This window comes from Somniosus microcephalus, unplaced genomic scaffold (genome assembly GCF_052327205.1).
Source record: "Somniosus microcephalus isolate GS21.2 unplaced genomic scaffold, FLI_Smic_1.0 scaffold10, whole genome shotgun sequence".
Taxonomy (NCBI): domain Eukaryota; kingdom Metazoa; phylum Chordata; class Chondrichthyes; order Squaliformes; family Somniosidae; genus Somniosus; species Somniosus microcephalus.
The window spans coordinates 1,218,355-1,242,224 of NW_028225197.1; the positions used below are offsets into that span (position 1 = coordinate 1,218,355).

At 46.9% G+C, this 23,870-nt stretch overlaps 1 pseudogene; it reads right to left on the reverse strand.

Annotated features, from left to right (window-relative positions):
* Positions 1-1,506: 1,506 nt before the first annotated feature.
* The window catches only part of LOC147083973 (uncharacterized), a 28,443-nt pseudogene continuing 6,079 nt past the window's right edge, over positions 1,507-23,870 (reverse strand).

Consider the following 23,870-nt stretch of genomic DNA (forward strand, 5'->3'; position numbering starts at 1 on the left):
ACCAACCCCACAGTCACTGACACCAATCTCCTCCTGTCTGATATAAACCCCCCCAGTCACTGACACCAATCTCCTCCTGTCTGATATAAACCCCCCACAGTCACTGACACCAATCTCCTCCTGTCTGATATAAACCCCCCACAGTCACTGACACCAATCTCCTCCTGTCTGATATAAACCAACCCCACAGTCACTGACACCAATCTCCTCCTGTCTGATATAAACCCCCCACAGTCACTGACACCAATCTCCTCCTGTCTGATATAAACCCCCCCAGTCACTGACACCAATCTCCTCCTGTCTGATATAAACCCCCCCAGTCACTGACACCAATCTCCTCCTGTCTGATATAAACCAACCCCACAGTCACTGACACCAATTTCCTCCTGTCTGATATAAACCCCCCCACAGTCACTGACATCAATCTCCTCCTGTCTGATATAAACCAGCCCCAGTCACTGACACCAATCTCCTCCTGTCTGATATAAACCAGCCCCAGTCACTGACACCAATCTCCTCCTGTCTGATATGAACCAACCCCACAGTCACTGACACCAATCTCCTCCTGTCTGATATAAACCCCCCCACAGTCACTGACACCAATCTCCTCCTGTCTGATATAAACCAGCCCCAGTCACTGACACCAATCTCCTCCTGTCTGATATAAACCAGCCCCAGTCACTGACACCAATCTCCTCCTGTCTGATATAAACCCCCCCACAGTCACTGACACCAATCTCCTCCTGTCTGATATAAACCAGCCCCAGTCACTGACACCAATCTCCTCCTGTCTGATATAAACCAGCCCCACAGTCAGTGACACCAATCTCCTCCTGTCTGATATAAACCAACCCCACAGTCACTGACACCAATCTCCTCCTGTCTGATATAAACCAACCCCACAGTCAGTGACACCAATCTCCTCCTGTCTGATATAAACCAACCCCACAGTCACTGACACCAATCTCCTCCTGTCTGATATAAACCAACCCCACAGTCACTGACACCAATCTCCTCCTGTCTGATATAAACCAACCCCACAGTCACTGACACCAATCTCCTCCTGTCTGATATAAACCAACCCCAGTCACTGACACCAATCTCCTCCTGTCTGATATAAACCAACCCCACAGTCAGTGACACCAATCTCCTCCTGTCTGATATAAACCAACCCCACAGACCCAGAAAGATTAAACTCAGCCCGTTACTTGGATTGGACTTGTCTCCATTCCTGTGCCGAGGGGATTGCTGTGCCAGGCGGGAGGGGCAACGTTTGGGGATTCTCCACCAATTCCCATTCCCCTTCTTTCTGGTGGATAATGGAGGTGCCACTGTGTGTAATGTACAAGTCAGTAAGAATTGTCAGCAAGGATTAATCAGCACTTTCTACCTGGAGATGTTAATCAGCGGAATCTTTCAGACAGTGAATTGTAGATTTTGTACCAAAGATCAATTTAGGATTGAAGTAAAAGTTAATAAATTTATTGCAAAGAAATTTCTGACGAGAGTCCCTGAATTAAGGGGAATGATCACAGACTGCGGTTCTTAAAGGGACACTGCAGCCCCAACAAGTCAATCAGCTATACATCCAGAATATTAAACTCCAGACAGTTATAGGGTTATTAACATCAGCAGAAACAATCCCCAACTGTCAGAATGAACATGGTTCAGTCCCGGATGTGATTAACAGCAGCAATAACAGCAGAATCCAACCCCTGCAGTCACTTGTGAACTCGCTGGTGTTTCAACATGTTGGATGAATGAGTGAATGCCTTCCCACACGCGGAGCAGGTGAACGGCTTCTCCCCAGTGTGAACTCGCTGGTGTTTCAGAAGGTTGGATGACTGAGTGAATCCCTTCCCCCACACGGAGCAGGTGAACGGTCTCTCGCCAGTGTGAACTCACTGGTGCGTCAGAAGGTTGGATGACTGAATGAATCACTCCTGACAGACAGAGCAGGTGAATGGCCTCTCCCCAGTGTGAACTCGCTGGTGTCTGAGAAGATTGCATCTCTGAGTGAATCCCTCTCCACACACGGAGCAGGTGAACGGCCTCTCCCCGGTGTGACTGCGTCGATGTTTTTCCAGATCTGATGGGTAATTGAATCCTTTCCCACAGTCCCCACATTTACAGTCCTCACGTTTCTCCATGGTGCGGGTGTCCTTGTGTCTCTCCAGGTTGGACAATCAGTTGAAGCCTCGTCCACACACACAATACGTGTACGGTTTCTCCCTGCTGTGAATGGTGCGATGTTTTTTGAGGCTGTGTAACTGGTTAAAGCTCTTTCCAGTCAGTGCACTGGAACACTCTCACTCGGGTGTGTGTGTGTCTCAGTGCTTTTCCAGTCACACTGATGTTTGAAATCTTTTCCCACAGACAGAACAGACAAACATTTCTCCTTCCACATTCAAAGGCTGATGATATTCAGGTCCTGATGAATGGAGTGACTCTGTCAGATGTTGAGGTGATGTTTGGTTTGAGTTTCCCGTCTGCAAATCCTGCCCTTCCAACACCCTATTAAAGGAGTTTACAAAGTCATCACTGTAAGTACAGGATAGAAATCCAGAACAGACAATTCTAGTTTCTGTAGAACATTCTCAGCCATGATCTCATTAAATGGCAGAGCAGGCTCGAGGGGCCGAATGGCCTACTCCTGCTCCTATCTTCTGTTTCCTATCTTGTTTCCCCAAAGCTGTAAAACCCTGTCCCACACACTCTCCCTCCTCCCTGTGCTAAATCCAAACCCATCGCACCATCTCCATCATTTCTTTCCTCCACTCCCAGTTTTCCCCCTCCCTTTACTCTGGTTGGGTTCAATTCTACACCCGCTGTGTGCAGAGTGAGAATAAAATCAATGAGTCAATGATTGTCTCTCCTGGTCACAAGGACCCTGAAGCCCCGTCCACTCTTTGTTCCTGTTCCTGTACCAAGATGGCCACCGAGCCACATAAAGCGATATTCGGGTAGATGACCAAAAGCTTGGTCAAAGAAGTAGGTTTTAAGGAGCATCTTAAAGAAGGAGAGAGAGGTAGAGAGATGGAGAGGTTTAGGGAGGGAATTCCAGAGCTTAGGGCCCAGGCAGCTGAAGGCACGGCCACCAATGGTGGAGCGATTAAAATCGGGGATGCTCAAGAGGCCGGAATTAGAGGAGCGCAAATATCTCGGATGGTTGTGGGGCTGGAGGAGATTCCAGAGATAGGGAAGGGCGAGGCCACGGAGGGATTTGAAAACAAGGATGAGAATTTTAAGAATGAGACACTTGAGGAAAAGCAAGGAGTGGGGGAGGGTCAAGCCGTTATATAAGCTGTGTCTTTATGCATCTCTCCACTTCACCTGACGAAGGAGCAGCGCTCCGAAAGCTTGCGATTTCAAATAAAACTGTTGGACTATAACCTGGTGTTGTGTGACTTCTTACATTTATGGGACAGGGTCTCTCATTCTGTTCTGCGACTGTTACTGGGACAGACTGTATCTCCCCTCTCCTCCACACAGGGATTTGTGGTGGTTAAAGGGACAGCGATTCTCCTTGTTCTGTGAGATTGTAATTAAAGGGACACTGCTCTGAGATGGCTGCGAACTTTTAGTGCTGCCAGCCTTTCTAAAACATCTTCCTTTTTTGAGGATCTGTGTGAACAGGCTGGTGACTCAGCAGGTGGGATGAACTCTGAAACCTCTTTGCACAGTCAGATCATTTAAAGGGTCTCTCATCGGTTCTGGGGCAGGAGGGATCTGGTTAACAGTGATCACAATATCATTAGGTTTAAAGTACTTATGGAAAGGGACAAAATAAAATCAACGGTGAAAATACCCAACTGGAAGAGAGCCAATTTCAGTGATTTGAGAAGGGATCGAGCACAGGTGGACTGGAAACAAAGATTATCCAGGAAAACAGTGAATGACCAATGGCAGGCCTTCAAGGCTGAGATAGTTCAGGTACAAACCAAGCATATTCCCATAAGGAGGAAAGATGGGCCATCCAAAGCTGGAGCTCCCGATGACAAAGGATATAGAGGTTAGAATAAAACAGAAAAAGGAGGTTTACGACAAATGTCAGGTACAGAATACAGTCAAAAACCAGGCAGAATACAGAGAGTGCGGGGGAAATTGAAACAGGATATAAGAAGGGCAAAGAGAATATGAGAAAAAATTAGGGGGTAACACAGAAGATAGGAGCAGGAGTCGGCCATTCGGCCCCGCGAGCCTGCTCCGCCATTCAATGAGGTCATGGCTGATCATCCAAATTCAGTAATTTCAGCAAAATACTACGAATGCTGGAAATCTGAAATAACAACAGAAAATGCTGGAAATACTCAGCAGGCCAGGCAGCATCCGTGGAGAGAGAAACAGAGTTAACGTTTCAGATCTGGGACCCTTCATCAGAACTGATCAAGGGTCCCAGACCTGAAACGTTAACTCTGTTTCTCTCTCCACGGATGCTGCCTGGCCTGCTGAGTATTTCCAGCATTTTCTGTTGTTAATCCAAATTCAGTACCCTGTCCCTCCCTTCTCTCCATACCCCTTGATCCCTTTGGCCTTAAGAAATATATCCAACTCCTTCTTGAGTACATTTAATGAATTGGCCTCCACTGCCTTCTGTCGTAGAGAATTCCACAGGTTCACCACTCTCTGGGTGAAAAAATTCCTCCTCATCTCTGTCCTAAATGGCTTACCCCTTATCCTTAGACTGTGACCCCTGGTTCTGGACTCCCCGGCCATCAGAAACATCCTTCCTGCATCTAATCTGTCTATTCCTGTTAGAATTTTACAATTTCAATGAGATCCCCTTTCATTCTTCCAAACTCCAGTGAGTATAAGTCCAATCGACCCAATCTCTCCTCATACATCATTCCTGCCATCCCAGGTATCAGCCTGGTGAATCTTCGCTGCGCTCCCTCCATGGCAAGAACGTCCTTCCTCAGGTAAGGCGACCAAAACTGCACACAATACTCAAGGTGTGGTCTCACCAAGGCCCTGTACAACTGCAGCAAGATACCCTTGCTCATGTACTCGAACCCTCTCGCTACGAAGGCCAACATACCATTTGCCTTCTTAACCGCCTGCTTCTCCCGCTGCTGAGACAAGTGGAATGCAGCAGAGGGCGCTCTTCTGAGTTTGGGGCTCAGGCCTGTTAGTGGAGCAGTGCAGAGGGAACTTTACTCTGCACTGGGCTTTACTCCCTCAGCACTGCACTGGAGGGGCAGCACAGAGTTTTAGACTCGAGTCTCTGGAGTGGGACTTCAACCCACAACCTTCTGACTCAGAGGAGAGAGTGCTGCCGCCTGAGGCACGGCTGACACTCTGTACCTAACCCGTGCTGTACCTGCTCTGGGAGTGTTTGATGGGACAGTGTAGAGGGAGCTTTACTCTGTATCTAACCCGTGCTGTACCTGCCCTGGGAGTGTTTGATGCGACAGTGTAGCGGGAGATTCACTCTGTATCTAACCCGTGCTGTACCTGCCCTGGGAGTGTTTGATGGGACAGTGTAGAGGGAGCTTTACTCTGTATCTAACCCGTGCTGTACATGTCCTGGGAGTGTTTGATGGGATAGTGTAGAGGGAGCTTTACTCTGTATCTAACCCGTGCTGTACCTGCCCTGGGAGTGTTTGATGAGACAGTGTAGAGGGAGCTTTACTCTGTATCTAACCCGTGCTGTACCTGCCCTGGGAGTGTTTGATGAGACAGTGTAGAGGGAGCTTTACTCTGTATCTAACCCGTGCTCTACCTGCCCTGGGAGTGTTTGATGGGAGAGTGTAGAGGGAGCTTTACTCTGTATCTAACCCGTGCTGTACTTGCCCTGGGAGTGTTTGATGGGACAGTGTAGAGGGAGCTTACTCTGTATCTAACCTGTGCTGTGCCTGCCCTGGGAGTGTTTGATGGGACAGTGTAGAGGGAGCTTTACTCTGTATCTAACCTGTGCTATATCTGCCCTGGGAGTGTTTGATGGGGCAGTGTAGAGGGAGCTTTACTCTGTATCTAACCCGTGCTGTACCTGCCCTGGGAGTGTTTGATGGGACAGTGTAGCGGGAGAATCACTCTGTATCTAACCCGTGCTGTACCTGCCCTGGGAGTGTTTGATGGGGCAGTGTAGAGGGAGCTTTACTCTGTATCTAACCCATGCCGTACCTGCCCTGGGAGTGTTTGATGGGGCAGTGTAGAGGGAGCTTTACTCTGTATCTAACCCGTGCTGTACCTGCCCTGGGAGTTTTTGATGGGACAGTGTAGAGGGAGCTTTACTCTGTATCTAACCCGTGCTCTACCTGCCCTGGGAGTGTTTGATGGGAGAGTGTAGAGGGAGCTTTACTCTGTATCTAACCCGTGCTGTACCTGCCCTGGGAGTGTTTGATGGGACAGTGTAGAGGGAGCTTTACTCTGTATCTAACCTGTGCTGTACCTGCCCTGGGAGTGTTTGATGGGACAATGTAGAGGGAGCTTTACTCTGTATCTAACCTGTGCTGTATCTGCCCTGGGAGTGTTTGATGGGGCAGTGTAGAGGGAGCTTTACTCTGTATCTAACCCATGCCGTACCTGCCCTGGGAGTGTTTGATGGGACAGTGTAGAGGGAGTTTTACTCTGTATCTAACCCGTGCTGTACCTGGCCTGAGAGTGTTTGATGGGGCAATGTAGAGGGAGTTTTACTCTGTATCTTACCTCGTTCTGTACCTGCCCTGGGAGTGTTTGATGGGACAGTGTAGAGGGAGCTTTACTCTGTGTCTAACCCGTGCTGTACCTGCCCTGGGAGTGTTTGATGGGACAGTGTAGAGGGAGCTTTACTCTGTCTCTAACCCGTGCTGTACCTGCCCTGGGAGTGTTTGATGGGACAGTGTGGAGGGAGCTTTACTTTGTGTCTAACCTATGCTGTACCTGCCCTGGGAGTTTTTGATGTTGACACCAGGTGCTGAGAATGTTAAAATGTTCCTTTCCCCACAGTGACATCCAGCACCTTCATGAACACAAAAATTCACTTCGAGAAAGTAACACAAACCCATCAGCTTCTCCCCTGGACACCGACATTGAGAGGACATGGAATGTCTGTAACAAGTCATCAATTAGCTCTCGGCTTTTCTTAGAAACAAGGCCTCAATAGACTGGGTGTTTCAAACAAAGCTGATTTATTGATACAGAATATTAAAGTCCAGTCCAGTTATTGGGGTTTTAATATCCACGAAATATAAGATGGCCACTAATAAATCCAGGAGGGAATTCAGGAGAAACTTCTTTACCCAGAGAGTGGTGAGAATGTGGAACTCTCTACCACAAAGAGTAGTTGAGGCTAAAAGTACAGATGCATTTAAGGGGAAGCCACATGAGTGTGTAAGGAATAGGAGGGTATGTTGATCGGGTTAATTGAAGTAGGGTGGGTGTGGGGCATAAACACCGGCATGGACCAGTTGGGTTGAAAGTCTTGATTCTGTGCTGTACATTCTATGTAACACCAAGAACAGTCAAAAGAAGGGAATCATAGAAACATAGAAGATAGGAGCAGGAGTAGGCCATTCGGCCCCTCGAGCCTGTTCCGCCATTTAATGAGATCATGGCTCATCCAAACTCAGTACCCTGTCCCTGCTTTCTCCCCATATCCCTTGAGCCCTTTAGCCTTAAGAAATATATCCAACTCCCTCTTGAATATATTTAATGAATTGGCCTCTACTGCCTTCTGTGGTAGAGAATTCCACAGGTTCACCACTCTCTGGGTGAAGAAATTCCTCTTCATCTCTGTCCTAAATGGCTTACCCCTTATCCTTAGTCTGTGACCCCTGGTTCTGGACTCACCCACCATCGGGAACATCCTTCCTGCATCTAGTCTGTCTAGTCCTGTTAGAATTTTATAAGTTTCAATGAGATCCCCTCTCATTCTTCTAAACTCCACCGAGTATAAGCCTAGTCGACCCAATCTCTCCTCATATGTCATTCCTGCCATCCCAGGTATCAGTCTGGTGAATCTTAGCTGCACTCATGGCAAGAACATCCTTCCTCAGATAAGGTGACTAAAACTGCACACAATACTCAAAATGTGGTCTCACCAAGGCCCTGTACAACTGCAGCAAGACATCTTTGTTGCTGTGCTCAAACACTCTCGCTATGAAGGTCAACATACCATTTGCCTTCTGAACCTCCTGCTGCACCTGCATGCTTACCTTCAGCGACTGGTGCACAAGGACACCCAGGTCTCGTTGCACTTCCCTTTCTCCCAATCTATTGCCATTCAGATAATAATCTGCCTTCCTGTTTTTGCCACCAAAGTGGATAACCTCGCATTAATCCACGTTATATTGCATCTGCCATGCTTCTGCCCAATCACCCAACCTGTCCAAATCATACTGGAGTTTCTCGGTATCCTCCTCACAGCACACACGCCCACCCAGCTTTGTGTCGTCTGCAAACTTGGAGATATTACATCTAGTTCCCTCGTCCAGATCATTAATATATATTGTGAATAGCTGGGGTCCAAGGACCGATCCCTGCGGTACCCCACTAGTCACTGCCTGCCACTTGGAAAAAGACCCGTTTATTCCAGCTCTTTGCTTTCTGTCTGCCAACCAGTTCTCTATCCAAGTCAATTCCTTGCCCCAATCCCATGTGCCTTAATTTTACACGCTAATCTCTTATGCGGGACCTTATCGAAAGCCTTCTGAAAGTCCAAATACACCACATCCACTGGTTCTCCCTTACCTATTCTACCAGTTGCATCCTCAAAAAATTCCAGTAGATTAGTCAAGCATGATTTACCTTTTGTAAATCCATGTTGACTTTGTCCAATCTGGTCACTTTATTCCAAGTGCTCTGCTATTACATCCTTTATAATGGACTCTAGCATTTCCCCCACTACCGATGTCAGGCTTATCGGTCTGTAATTCCCCGTTTTCTCTCTACCACCCTTTTTGAACAGTGGGGTAACATTAGCTACCCACCAATCCATGGGTACTGTTCCTAGTGCAGGAAGGGATAAACTCAGTCATCCAGCCTGCTCAGACACCAGCGAGTTCACACTGGACAGTCGCCGTTCGCTGAGCGTCCAACCTATTTAGAGAGCTGCGAGTTCCCACTGAGACTCTGTAAAATGTTCTGAACGTGGGAAGAGATTTAAAAGTGCTGTTGCACTGAGGCGAGGCCATTCAGCAGGGGTTCAGGAGAAGGTCATCAGACAGGTCCAAACAATCCCATTTTCTGAGTGTGACATCGAGTGTACAGCACAGAAAGAGGCCATTCGGCCCAACAGGTCCATGCTGGCATTTATGCTCCACACGAGCCTCCTCCCGCCCTACTTCATCTAACCCGAGCAGCATATCCTTCTCACAATAACCAAGCTTGTGTATAACAGGCCACTTAAACCGGTCAGTTGGAACAGACTCGAGAAGATCGCGCGTGAATCCACTGTACTTTTATTCTCCAGATTGAGGGAATTATATGCTACATATTGACTGGGCAAATCAAATTACCACTAATGGTGTGGAGGACAAATTCTTGGAATGCATGTGAGATGGTTTCCTGGATCAGTATGTGGAAGAACCAACCAGGGAACAGGCTATTCTGGATCTGGTACTGTGTAATGAGAAAGGGCTAATGAGTAATCTTGTGGTAAAGGGACCTTTAGCGACAAGTGACCATAATATGGTTGAATTTTACATTAAGTTTGAGAGTGATGTAGTCCAATCTGAAACTAAGGTCTTCAATCTAAACAGAGGAAACTACAAGGGTATGAGGGACAAGTTGGCCATGGTAGATTGGGAGACTACACTAAAAGGTATGAAGGTGGACATCCAATGGCTAACATTCAAGGAAATAATGCATAAATTGCAACAAACATATATTCCTCTAGGGCATAAAAACCCAAAAGGAAAAGTGATCCAACCATGGCTACCAAAAGAAATGAAAGCTAGTATTAAGCCAGAAAAAGCAGTCAGCCTGAGGATTGGGATCTTTTTAGAAATCAGCAAAGGGTGACCAAGAAATTGATAAAGAAAGGGAAAATGGAATATGAGCACAAACTAGCGAAAAATATAAAAACGGATTGTAAAAGCTTCTATAGGTATGTGAAAAGGAAAAGACTGGCGAAGGTAAATGTAGGTCCTTTACAGTCAGAGACGGGAGAATTTATAATGGGGAATGAGGAAATGGCTGAGAAATTAAATAAATACTTTTTTTCTGTCTTCATGGAGGAAGACACAGAAAACCTCCCAGAAATATGAGAAAACCAAGGGTGTGGTGAGAATGAGGAACTTAAAGAAATTACTATTAGTAAAAAAACAGTACTAGCAAAATTAATGGGACTAAAAGTCGATAAATCCCAAGGACCGGATGAACTACATCCTAGGGTTTTAAAAGAGGTGGCCATTGGAATAGTGGATGCATTGGTTGTCATCTTCCAAAATTCTATAGATTCTGTAACGGTTCCTGCAGATTGGAGGATAGCAAATGTAACCCCGCTATTTAAGAAAGGAGGGAGAGAGAAAACGGGGAACTACAGACCTGTTAGCCTCACATCAGTAGTTGGGAAAATGCTGGAATCTATTATAAAGGATGCAACAACTGGGCACTTGGAAACTAATAGTAAGATTGGGCAGAGTCAACCTGGATTTGTGAAAGAGAAATCCTGTTTGACAAACCTATTTGAGTTCTTTGTCTATTCCACTAGTTACATCCTCAAAGGGAAACCGGTAGATGTGGTGTATCTGGATTTCAGAAGGCCTTCGATAAGGTCCCACACAAGAGGTTGGTGAACAAAATTAGGGCACATGGAATTGGGGGTAATATACTAGCATGGATTGAGAACTGGTTAACAGACAGCAAACAAAGAGTAGGAATAAATGGATCTTTTTCAGGATGGCAGGCTGTGACTAGTGGGGTACCGCAAGGATCGGTACTTGGGCCCCAGCTATTCACAATCTATATCAATGATTTGGTTGAGGGGACTAAATGTAACATTTCCAAATTTGCTGATGATACAAAGCTAGGTGGCAGTGTCAGTTGTGAAGAGGATGTGAAGAGGCTTCAAGGAGATCTCAACAGGCTCAGTGAGTGGGCGAGAACATGGCAGATGGAATATAATGTGGATAAATGTGAAGTTATCCACTTTGGTAGAAAAAACAGAAAGGCAGAGTATTTCCTAAATGGTGAAAGATTGGGGAATGCAGATGCTCAAAGGGACCTGGGTGTCCTTGTACATGAGTCACTGAAAGTGAATGTGCAGGTGCAGCAAGCCATTAGGAAGGCAAATGGTATGCTGGCCTTCATTACAAGAGGATTTGAGTACAGGAGTAAAGAAGTCTTACTCCAATTATATAGGGCCTTGGTGAGGCCACACCTGGAGTACGGTGTACAATTTTGGTCTCCTTACCTAAGGAAGGATATACTTGCCATAGAGGGAGTGCAATGAAGGCTCATGAGATTGATTCCTGGGATGGCGGGACTGTCGTATGAGAAGAGATCGAGTAAACTAGGCCGGTATTCTCTTGAATTCAGCAAAATGAGAGGGGATCTCATTGAAACATACAAAATTATTACAGGGCTTGATAGGGTGGATGCTGGGAGAATGTTTCCCTTGGCTGGAGAGTCTAGAACCAGGGGCCACAGCCTCAGGATAAAAGGTAGGCCATTCAAGACTGAGATGAGAAGAAATTTCTTCACACAGAGGGTGGTGAATCTTTGAAATTCTCTACCCCAGAGGGCTGTGGAGGCTCAGTCATTGGGTATATTCCAAACAGAAGTCGATAGCTTTCTGACTAGTAAGGGCATCAAGGGATATGGCGATAGGGCCGGTGAATGGAGTTGAGACAGAAGATCAGCCAAGATCTCATTGAATGGCGGAGCAGGTTCGAAGGGCCGAATGGTCGACTCCTGCTCCTATTTCTTATGTTCTTAAACCTTTATAAATCACTGGGTTTGTCCCCAGCTGGAGTATCGTGTTCAATTCTGGGCATCGCACTTTATGAAGGATGACAAGGCCTTGGAGAGGGTGCAGAGGAGATTTACTAGAATGGTTCCAAGAATGAGGGACTTCAGTTATGTGGAAAGACTGGAGAAGCTGGGATTGTTATTCTTAGAGCAGAGAAGGTTAAGGAGAGATTTAATAGAGGTGTTCAAAATCATGAAGGGTTTTGATAGAGTAAATAAAGAGAAACTGTTTCCAGTGGCAGGAGGGTCGGTAACCAGAGGACACAGATTTAAGATAATCGGTAAAAGAACCAGAGGTGACATGAGGAAACATTTTTTTACACAGCGAGTTGTTGTGATCTGGAATGTGCTGCCTGAAAGGGCGGTGGAAGCAGATTCAATAGTAACTTTCAAAAGAGAATTGGATCGATACTTTAAGGGGAAAAATTTGCAGGGATATGAGGGGAGTGGGATTAATTGGAGAGCTCTTTCAAAGACTCCAAGGGTTAAGTTATGAGGAGAGATTACACAAACTAGGGTTGTATTCTCTAGAATTTAGAAGGTTAAGGGGCGATCTGATGGAAGTTTTCAAGATATTGAGGGGAAATAGAGAGGGGCGATAGAGAGAAACTATTTCCGCTGGTTGGGGATTCTAGGACTAGGGGGCATAGTCTAAAAATTAGAGCCAGACCTTTCAGGAGTGAAATTAGGAAACACTTCTACACACAAAGGGTGGTAGAGGTTTCGAACTCTCTTCCGCAAACGGCAATTGATGCGAGATCAATCGTTCATTTTAAATCGGAGACTGATAGATTTTTGTTAACCAAAGGTATTAAGGGATATGGGCCAAAGGCGGGCATATGGAGTGAGGCTGCAGACCAGCCATGATCTCATTGAATGGTGGAGCAGGCTCGAGGGGCCGAATGGCCTCCTGCTCCTATCTTCTATGTTTCTAAAATAGACTTTGCTGACTCAGCAAACCTCATTTGTTTTGCTGTTTTTTGGCTGAGTAAATAAAAGTTTTTTTTTGGCTGCATGCAGGTATTTAATTGAGTTAGTTCAGGCTTGCTGTCAGTCCTGGCCCTGGTCCCGCCCCTTCCTGCACCTCATTGGCTGACACCGCTGTCAATCGACACCACGAGGGGGAAGGGAGGGTGATTGACAGGTGACGATTGATAGAAGCGCCTGCCCGCGCTGTGATTGGTGCAGGGGAAGGCAAGTGGGCGTGTCCGGCCCCCGGGCCCACGTGGGGGAGACAAAGGATGGCTGGAGCGCATGCGCAGCCCGCCTCGCACCGTTGGGAAGCTTTTCAAATATTTTTTTTTGCGAAACAAATTGAAAACACTCATTAATTCCCCCAACCTCCTCCCCTCTAAAGTGCGATTATTATTATTTTTGTTTTTCCTCATTTGTGTGGGGTGTCTTTTTTTTACCTTGCGTGCGCCGATCCAACCGACCCCTGGGCGTTGCGTGCTGGCGTCAGCGCGTAATCGGGGGATGATTGACGCGAGGCGCCCGCCAATCAGAAGCGCGGAAAACGCTGGGAGGACCGGGCGGGCTGACGGTCCTCCAACCAATAGCGGCGCGGGAGGGAGGGGGCGGGACCTCGGTGGGCTGCAGGCCGCTTTCCTGCTTTCATTGTCTGCAGGAGCTGTTAAAGGGAAGGGGCGGAGGGGGTGGAAAAAACCAGCTTGTGAGTGTTTATTCTTTTACATTACCTTTATTGCAAGGCTATTCATCAACTGCATTCAGTTAAAAATAAGTGAACCTTTTCTCTTTTTTTGACTTTTATCCAGAACAAAGAGCCCTGGTGCTGTGAACATTTTGGTGGGCAGACACTTTTAAAGGGACAAAGACCAGCATTCTTCCTCCTCTCTCTCTCTCTTGTGAGTATTTGTGGTGGCTGAGAGGGTGGGGGGGTGAGTCAAAGGGGACTGCGGCACCTTTTCAACAAAAAAAATTGCTTGGCCATTTAAAGGGGAATGGGTGCGCCCCCCCCAGGTATTTAAAGGGGAAGTGCCTCTTTCTGTATCATGTAAGAGCAGGGAGGTTCTGCTTGAACTGTACAAAACACCAGTTAGGCCACTGCCTAGAGTGCTGCGTGCAGTTCTGCTCGCCCCATTGTAGGAAAGATGTGACTGCACGAGACGCAAGATTTACGAGGATGTTGCCAGGACTGGAGAATTTCAGCTACAAGGAAAGATTGAATACATAGAAACATAGAAGATAATCTACATCCTAGGGTACTTAAGGAAGTGGCCCTAGAAATAGTAGATGCATTGCTGGTCATCTTCCAAAATTCGATAGACTCTGGAACAGTACCCATGGATTGGAGGGTAGCTAATGTTACCCCACTGTTCAAAAAAGGTGGTAGAGAGAAAACGGGGAATTACAGACCGGTAAGCCTGACATCGGTAGTGGGGAAAATGCAAGAGTCCATTATAAAAGATGTAATAGCAGAGCACTTGGAAAACAGTGACAGGATCGGACAAAGTCAACATGGATTTACAAAAGGTAAATCGTGCTTGACTAATCTACTGGAATTTTTTGAGGATGTAACTGGTAAAATAGATAAGGGAGAACCAGTGGATGTGGTGTATTTGGACTTTCAAAAGGCTTTCGATAAGGTCCCACATAAGAGATAGAAACATAGAAGATAGGAGCAGGAGTAGGCCATTTGGACCCTCGAGCCTGCTCTGCCATTCAATGCGATCATGGCTGATCATCCAAGTTCAGTACCCGGTCCCTGCTTTCTCCCCATACCCCTTGATCCCTTTAGCCTTAAGAAATATATCGAACTCCTTCTTGAATATATTTAATGAATTGGCCTCTACTGCCTTCTGTGGTAGAGAATTCCACAGGTTCACCACTCTCTGGGTGAAGAAATTCCTCCTCATTTCTGTCCTAAAAGGCCTACCCCTGATCCTTAGACTGTGACCCCTGTTTCTGGATTCCCCGACCATCGGGAACATCCTACATCCAGTCTGTCCAGTCCTGCCAGAATTTTATAAATTTCAATGAGATCCCCTCTCATTCTTCTAAACTGCAGCGAGTACAAGCCCAATCGACCCAATCTCTCCTCATACATCATTCCTGCCATCCCAGGTATCAGCCTGGTGAATCTTGGCTGGACTCCTTCCATGGCAAGAATATCCTTCCTCAGATAAGGCGACCAAAACTGCACACAATACTCAGGATGTGGTCTCACCAAGGCCCTGCACAACTGCAGCAAGACATCCTTGTTCCTGTACTCAAACCCTCTCGCTATGAAGGCCAACATACCATTTGCCTTCTTAACCGCCTGCTGCACCTGCATGTTTACCTTCAGCAACTGGTGCACAAGGACACCCAGGTCTCGTAGCACTTCCCCTTCTCCCAATCTATTGCCGTTCAGATGATAATCTGCCTGCCTGTTTTGGACACCAAACTGGATAACCTCACATTTATCCACATTATATTGCATCTGCCATGCTTCTGCCCAATCACCCAACCTGTCCAAATCATCCTGTAGTTTCTCGGCATCCTCCTCACAGCACACACGCCCACCCAGCTTTGTGTCGTCTGCAAATTTGGAGATATTACATCTAGTTCCCTCGTCTAGATCGTTAACATATATTGTGAATAGCTGGGGTCCAAGGACCGATCCCTGCGGTACCCCACTAGTCACTGCCTGCCACTCGGAAAAAGACCCGTTTATTCCAACTCTTTGCTTTCTATCTGCCAACCAGTTCTCTATCCAAGTCAATACCTTGCCCCCCAATCCCATGTGCCTTAACTTTACACGCTAATCTCTTATGTTGGACCTTATTGAAAGCCTTCTGAAAGTCCAAATACACCACATCCACTGGTTCGCCCTTATCTATTTTATTAGTTACATCCTCAAAAAATTCCAGTAGATTAGTCAAGCACGATTTACCTTTTGTAAATCCATGTTGACTTTGTCCGATCCTGTCACTGTTTTCCAAGTGCTCTGCTATTACATCTTTTATAATGGACTCTAGCATTTTCCCCACTACCGATGTCAGGCTTACTGGTCTGTAATTCCCCGTTTTCTCTCTACCACCTTTTTTGAATAGTGGGGTAACATTAGCTACCCTCCAATCCATGGGTACTGTTCCAGATTCCATCGAAAACCCAGCAGCTTCTCCTCCATCTCCACTCCAGCTCAAACTGCTGCAACAATAAGACCTACACAGGCGGCCAGGGACCGACTTCCGTCACCTTCAATAAAACTCTTCCCGACAGCCGCTGACTAATGGCGGCCGCAGCACCCACAATTCCCCGCGCCCCAGAAACCGCTCTATCCAATGCGCTGATTTCCCTGCTGAGAGTGCGCATGCTCCCCGGGGCCGCGGGCCATTCTGGGAGCCTAGCTCCTGTCCTTTGTCCCGAGTCAGACTCGGTGGAACAGGCTGAAGAAACCGGGAAGCGGCGGCTCGGATGGGGGAGGCACTGCACCCTGGGTTTCCTGGTGCCGGGGCTCTGGCCGCACGTCCACTGGGCCTGGCCGCTCTGATTCTGATTGAGCTTTTTGATGAGGTAACAGAGAGGGTTGATGAGGGCAATGAGGTTAACGTGTTGTACATGGATTTCCAAAAGGCGTTCGACAGCGTGTAAAGTTAAGGCACATGGGATTGGGGGGAAGGTATTGACTTGGATAGAGAACTGGTTGGCAGACAGAAAGCCAAGAGTTGGAATAAATGGGTCTTTTTCCGAGTGGCAGGCAGTGACTAATGTGTTACCGCAGGGATCGGTCGTTGGACCCCAGCTATTCACAATATATATTCATGATCTGGACGGGGGAACTAGAAGTAATATCTCCAAGTTTGCAGACGACACAAAGCTGGGTGGGCGTGTGTGCTGTGAGGAGGATGCCGAGAAACTCCAGTATGATTTGGACAGGTTGGGTGATTGGGCAGAAGCATGGCAGATGCAATATAACGTGGACAAATGCGAGGTTATCCACTTTGGTGTCAAAAACAGGAAGGCAGATTATTATCTGAATGGCAATAGATTGGGAGAAGGGGAAGTGCAACGAGACCTGGGTGTCCTTGTGCACCAGTCGCTGAAGGTAAGCATGCAGGTGCAGCAGGCGGTTCAGAAGGCAAATGGTATGTTGGCCTTCGTAGCGAGAGGGTTTGAATACAGGAACAAGGATGTCTTGCTGCAGTTGTACAGGGCCTTGGTGAGACCACATATTGAGTATTGTGTGCAGTTTTGGTCGCCTTATCTGAGGAAGGATGTTCTTGCCATGGAAGGAGTGCAGCGAAGATTCACCAGGCTGATACCTGGGATGGCAGGAATGATGTATGAGGAGAGATTGGGTCGATTGGGCTTGTACTTGCTGGAGTTTAGAAGAATGAGAGGGGATCTCATTGAAACTTATAAAATTCTAACAGGACTACATAGACTAGATGCAGAAAGGATGTTCCCGATGGCTGGGAGTCCAGAACCAGGGGTCACAGTCTAAGGATAAGGGGTAAGCCATTTAGGACAGAGATGAGGAGGAATTTCTTCACCCAGAGAGTGGTGAACCTGTGGAATTCTCTACCACAGAAGGCAGTAGAGGCCAATTCATTAAATATATTCAAGAAGGAGTTGGATATATTTCTTAAGGCTAAAGGGATCAAGGGATATGGAGAGAAGGCAGGGACCGGGTACTGAATTTGGATGATCAGCCATGATCTCATTAAATGGCGGAGCAGACTCGAGGGGCCGAATGGCCTACTGCACTTGCTTAAAATCTGTTAAATAGAAACATAGAAGATAGGAGCAGGAGTAGGCCATTCGGCCCCTTGAGCCTGCTCTGCCATTCAATGTGATCATGGCTGATCATCCAAATTCAGTATCCGGTCCCTGCTTTCTCCCCATATCCCTTGATCCCTTTAGCCTTAAGAAATATATCTAACTCCTTCTTGAATATATTTAATGAATTGGCCTCCACTGCCTTCTGTGGTAGATTTCACCACTCTCTGGCTGAAGAAATTCCTCCTCATCTCTGTCCTAAATGGCTTACCTCTTATCCTTAGACTGTGACCCCTGGTTCTGGACTCCCCGACCATCGGGAACATCCTTCCTGCATCTAGTCTGTCTAGTCCTGTTAGAATTTTATAAGTTTCAATGAGATCCCCTCTCATTCTTCTGAACTCCAGTGAGTATAAGCCCAATCGACCCAATCTCTCCTCATACGTCATTCCTGCCATCCCAGGTATCAGTCTGGTGAATATTCGCTGCACTCCCTCCATGGCAAGAACAAATTTCCTCACATAAGGTGATCAAAACTGCACACAATACTCAAGGTGTGGTCTCACCAAGGCCCTGTACAACTGCAGCAAGACATCCTTGTTCTTGTACTCGAACCCTCTTGCTATGAAGGCCAACATGCCATTTGCCTTCTTAGCCGCCTGCTGCACCTGCATGCTTACCTTCAGCGACTGGTGCACAAGGACACCCCGGTCTCGTTGCACTTCCCCTTCTCCCAATCTATTGCCGTTCAGATAATAATTTGCCTTCCTGTTTTTGCCACCAAAGTGGATAACCTCGCATTTATCCACATTATACTGCATCTGCCATGCTTCTGCCCAATCACCGTACCTGTCCAAATCATCCTGGAGTTTCTCGGCATCCTCCTCACAGCACACACGCCCACCCAGCTTTGTGTCATCTGCAAACTTGGAGATATTACATCTCGTTCCCTCATCTAGGTCATTTATATATATATTGTGAATAGCTGGGGTCCTAGGACCGATCCCTGCAGTACCCCACTAGTCACTGCCTGCCACTTGGAAAAAGAGCCGTTTATTCCAACTCTTTGCTTCCTGTCTGCCAACCAGTTCTTTATCCAAGTCAGTACCTTGCCCCCAATCCCATGTGCCTTAACTTTACATGCTGTTCTCTTATGCGGCACCTTATCAAAAACCTTCTGAAAGTCCAAATACACCACATCCACTGGTTCTCCCTTATCTATTCTACCAGTTACATCCTCAAAAAATTCCAGTAGATTAGTCAAGCACGATTTACCTTTTGTAAATCCATGTTGACTTTGTCCGATCCTGTCACTGTTTTCCAAGTGCTCTGCTATTACATCTTTTATAATGGACTCTAGCATTTTCCCCACGACCGATGTCAGGCTTACCGGTCTGTAATTCCCCGTTTTCTCTCTTCCACCTTTTTTGAATAGTGGGGTAACATTAGCTACCCTCCAATCCATGGGAACTGTTCCAGAGTCTATTGAATTTTGGAAGATGACCAGCAATTCTGTCCCTCTAGTGCTGCTTGTCTCTCCCAGTCCTCTCTTCACCTTGTTTCTCCTCTCTTATGTTTCATCCTGGTGCCCATCCCCCTGTCAAATTAATTTAAACCCTCCCCCACAACACTAGTTAACCGTCCCATGAGGACATTGGTCCCAGCTCTGTTGAGGTGCAACCTGTCCACCTTGGACAGGTCCCTCCTGCCCCAGAACTGGTCCCTCCTGCCCCAGGAATCTGAAGTCCTGCAATATTTCTCTTTCAGGTACTTATCGAATTCCCTTTTGAAAGCGGTGATTGAATCTGCCTCCACCACCCTTTCAGGCAGTGCATTCCAGATCCTAACCACTCGCTGCGTAAAAAAGTTTTTCCTCATGTCGCCTTTGGTTCAGCAGCAGCTGGGGTCTGAAAATCAGCTTCACTGCCCCTGGGCTGGGAAAGGGAAACATGAGGCAACATTCTCCCTCTTACCCCTCTCTACACTCCTTTTACAGGGTTTTAGAAGTGGAGCATTTACAGACAGGAAGCTCAGACCAAACATCACGTCAAGAACAGACAGACTCGCTCGATTCATCAGGACCTGATTCAATCGCTCCTCCAATCTGCTGGCACCTCAGAGAGTTCACACTAATGAGAGACATTTTAAATGTTCTGAGTGTGGGAAGAGCTTCAAAATCTACAAGTACCCAAAGAGACACCAGTGGCTACACACTGGGGAGAGCCCGTTCACCGGCCCCGTGTTCCAGAAGGGATTCACTCAGTCATCTGCTCCCATGATACACCAGCAAATTCACACTAGGGTGAGACCTTTAACCCACTCCATGTGTGGGCAGGGATTAATTGCACCCTCCGTGCTGCTGAGACACCAGCTTGTCCACACCAATGTGAGACCGTTGACCTGCTCCGTGTTTTTGAAGCGATTCTCTCATTCTGCCACCCTCCTGAGACACCAGTTTGTTCACAGTGATGAGAGACCGATTAGATGTTCTGACTGTGGAAAGAGATTTAAAAGGTCCCAGGATCTGAAGAGACACCAGCTGGAGAGAGCAGGAGAGATTCTGTTCACCTGCTCAGTGTGTGGGAAGGGATTCACTCGGTCCTCAAATCTGCTGGCACACCAGCGCGTTCACACTGGGGAGAGGCCGGGGAAACATTCCGACTGTGGAAAAAGCTTTCAAATGTCCCAGGAGCTGAAGGGACACCAGCTGGAGAGAGCAGGAAAGAGGCCATTCACCTGCTCCGTGTGTGGGAAGGGATTCACTCGGTCATTCCACCTACTGAGACACCAGCGAGTTCACACTGGGGAGAGGCCGTTCACCTGCTCCGTGTGTGGGAAGGGATTCACTCAGTCGTCCAACCTACTGATACACCAGCGAGTTCACACTGATGAGAGACCATTTAAATGTTCTGACTGTGGGAAAAGGTTTAAAAGGTCCGGAGATCTGAAGGTACACCAGCGAGTTCACACTGGGGAGAAGGTGTTCACCTGCTCCGTGTGCAGGAAGGGATTCACTCAATCATCCAACCTGGTGAGCCACCAGCAAGTTCACACTGATGAGAGACCATTTAAGTGTTCTGACTGTGGAAAGAGCTTTAAAAGCTCTGGGGAGCTGAAAGAACACCAGCGAGTTCACACCGATCAGAGACCATTTACATGTTCTGTCTGTGGGATGAGCTTTAAAAGCTCCAGGAATCTGAACGGACACCAGCGAGTTCACACTGGGGCAAGACCATTCACCTGCTCCGTGTGTGGGAAGGGATTCACTCAGTCGTCCAACCTGCTGACACACCAGCAAGTTCACACTGATGAGAGACCATTTAAATGTTCTGACTGTGGGAAGACATTTAAATGTTCAAAGGGCCTGAAGAGACACCAGCGGGAGAGAGAAGGAAAGAGACTGTTCACCTGCTCTGTGTGTGGCAAAGGATTCACTCGGTCATCCCACCTGCTGACACACCAGCGAGTTCACACTGCTCCGTAGCACAGGGCCCTGTAGAGACAGCTGGGGTGACATGAACATGGAATGGATGAATGTTTTATAAATTCTTGTACTGCTGTTTAATCTTTAAGATTGTTGTGCTGATGATTCCCTTTGTTTCACTGTTCATAGAAACATAGAAGATAGGAGCTGGAGTAGGCCATTCGGCCCCTCGAGCCTGCTCTGCCATTCAATGAGATCATGGCTGATCATCCAAATTCAGTACCCTGTCCCTGCCTTCTCCCCATATCCCTTTAGCCTTAAGAAATATATCCAACTCCTTCTTGAATATATTTAATGAATTGGCCTCTACTGCCTTCTGTGGTAGAGAATTCCACAGTTTCACCACTCTCTGGGTGAAGAAATTCCTCCTCATCTCTGTCCTAAATGGCTTACCCCTTATCCTTAGATGGTGTTACATAGAATGTACAGCACAGCAACAGGCCATTCGGCCCAACTGGTCCATGCCAGTGTTTATGCTCCACACCCACCCTACTTCAATTAACCCGATCAACATCTCCTCCCATTCCTTTCTCCCTTATGTGGCTTCCCCATAAATCCATCTGTGCTGTTCACCTCAACTACTCCCTGTGGTAGCGAGTTCCCCATTCTCACCATTCTCTGGGTAAAAAATTTTATTCTGAATTCCCTCCTGGATTTATTAGTGACTTTTATATTTATAGCCACATAAATATGATGAGATTTTGTTAAGCTGCCCAGTATGTTGTTGTACTTTGTCTTTTTCTGATGAATGAAACATTACTGAGCCCCTGTACCCGTGTTATGGGATGAAGTGCCAGACAAGTGAAGGCACAACGTCTGGGTGTGAATCTAATAATAACCTCACGGACCGTATAGGTGTGATAACCAGACGGGCTTGTGGTTATAGTCTGGTCACAGATGGACTAAATTCCCTGAATTAGCAGGAGTTCAGGAGGCGGTCAACAGACGGGTCCAAACAATCCCTTTTCCTGAGTGGTAACCAAGCTTGTGTATAAGAACAGGCCACTTAAGCCGTTGTCAGTTGGAACAGACTCGAGAAGATCACGCGCGAATCCACTGTACTTCTATTCTCCAGATTGAGGGAATTATCACCCGATCTGTGTTATGCAGCGCTCTTAATAAAGCCTGGAGAGACCATTTGTGTTCTTGTGAGCTTGATTATCTGGTATCCGAAACCCTGGGAGTCCCGATCATTAGAGTCAACCTCAGTGTGTGGAAAGGGATTCCCTGGTGTATCCCACCCGCTGACACACCAGAGTGTCCACAGTGTGACTGCGGTGGGTCGATTCCACTGTTTCTGATGCCTTTAATCACATCCAGGACTGAACCATGTTAATTCAGGCAACTGGGGCTTGTTAATGTTAAAAGCCCCCAATAACTGGGCTGGATTTAAAGATTATTCTCTGTTCTCTCAGTACTAGTGAGCAGAGAGAAGCTGATGTTATAGAATCATAGAGCACAGTAGGATGCCTTTCGGCCCATCGTGCTGGTGCCGGCTCTCTGAAAGAGCGATGCAATTAATCCCACTGCCCTGCTCTTTCCCCACAGTCCTGCAAATTTCTGCCTTTAGTATATATCCAATTCCCTTTTTGAAAGTTAGTATTGAATCTGCTTCCGCCTCCCATTCAGGCAGTGCATTCCAGATCATCACAATTCGCTGTGTAAAAAAAGTCTCCTCATTTCCTCTCTCGATTCTTTTGCCAATGATCTGAAACCTGTGTCCTCTTGTTACCGACCCTCCTGCCAGTGACAACAGCTTCTCCTTGTTTGCTCGATCAAAACCCCTCATAATTTTGAGCACCTTGATCACAGCTCCACTTAACCGTCTCTGCTCCAAGTTATATTGCCATTGTTTTGTGAATTGTTGCTGTGATCGAGGTGCTGGATGTCCGTGCCTGGGGAATGGCACATTCTATCCTCGTGAGCACCGAGTGTCAGCATCCAACAATCACTGGTCAGGGACTGTCTTTTTAAACTGCCTCACCTGAGCTTTTTGACTCCCTGATTTCATTATTAAACATTGCCGAGTTTTTGCAGAGTGACCAAGGCTGAACAGATAAATGTGAGGTATTACATTTTGGTAGGAAGAATGGGGAGGTCACTTATCACTTGGAGGGTGCGAGTCTAGGTGGGGTAGAAGAACAAAGGGATCTCGGAGTACAAATACACAAATCACTAAAAGTTGCGACACAGGTTAGCAAGGCCATAAAAAAAAGCAAACCAAGCACTAGGGTTTATTTCTAGAGGGATAGAATTGAAAAGTAGTGAAGTTATGCTAAACCTGTATCGAACCTTGGTTAGACCACACTTAGAGTACTGCGTACAGTTCTGGTCGCCATATTATAAAAAGGATATAGAGGCACTGGAGAGGGTGCAGAGAAGATTTACAAGGATATACCAGAAATGCGAGGGTATACATATCAGGAAAGGATGAACAGGCTGGGTCTCTTTTCTCTTGAAAACAGAAGGCTGAGGGGTGACCTAATAGAGGTCTTTAAAATTATGAAAAATGTTGATAGAGTGGATACAGAGAGAACGTTTCCACTTGTGGGGAAGAGCATAACTAGGGGCCTCAATATAAGATAGTCACCAAGAAATCCAATAGGGAATTCAGAAGAAACTTCTTTACCCAGAGAGTGGTGAGAATGTGGAACTCGCTGCCACAGGGAGTGGTTGAAGCGAATAGTATCGATGCATTTAAGGGGAGGCTAGACAAGCCAATGAGGGAGAAGGGAATCGAGGGTTATGCTGATAGATTTAGATGAGGAAA